This window comes from Camellia sinensis, unplaced genomic scaffold (assembly GCF_055761805.1).
Source record: "Camellia sinensis isolate YWXY unplaced genomic scaffold, ASM5576180v1 Unanchor460, whole genome shotgun sequence".
NCBI lineage: Eukaryota > Viridiplantae > Streptophyta > Magnoliopsida > Ericales > Theaceae > Camellia > Camellia sinensis.
In genome coordinates, this window is record NW_028129336.1 from 50,001 (window position 1) to 50,933 (window position 933).

Genomic DNA, 933 nt, shown 5'->3' on the forward strand with positions numbered 1-933 from the left:
ATCAAATTTGAATTTGAAAGGATCTTCTTTATTTTCAGAACAAGGAAGAATGGATTCCGAAAATAAAACAAAATTTTTATTCAATGCAATTAGAAGTGATCTTAATGATCAAAAAAAAAAAAAAAAATCTATTGGAATAAAAGAAATCAGTAAAAAAGTCCCTCGATGGTCATACAAATTAATCAACGAATTAGAACAACAGGAAGGAGAAAGTGAAGAAGAAGTACCAATAGATTATCAGATTCGTTCAAGAAAAGCCAAACGTGTAGTGATTTTTACTGATAACCGGGGAAATACCGATCCTAATAATAAGGATACTAATAATTCTAATAAAAGAGACGAAGTAGCTTTGATACGATATTCGCAACAATCTGATTTTCGTCGAGACATAATCAAAGGTTCAATGCGAGCCCAAAGATGTAAAACAGTTATTTGGGAATTTTTTCAAGCAAATGCACATTCTCCGCTTTTTTTGGACAGAATAGACAAATCACACCCTTTTTTTTTTGATATCTCCGAACTGATAAAACTCATTTTTAGAAATTGTATAGGAAAGGGAGCAGAATTCAAAATTTCAGATTATACAGAAGAAGAAATAAAAGAAAGGGAAAAAAAGGAAAAGGACAAAAAAGAAGAGAACAAAAGAAAAGAGAAAGCGCGGATAGAAGTAGCAGAAGCCTGGGATACCATTCCATTTGCTCAAGTAATAAGAGGTTCCATGTTAATAACTCAATCGATTCTTAGAAAATATATTATATTACCGTCATTGATAATAGCTAAAAATATTGGCCGTATGCTATTATTACAATTTCCTGAGTGGTCTGAGGATTTAAATGAATGGAATAAAGAAATGCATGTTAAATGCACCTATAATGGTGTTCAATTATCAGAAACAGAATTTCCGAAAAATTGGTTAATAGACGGTATTCAAAT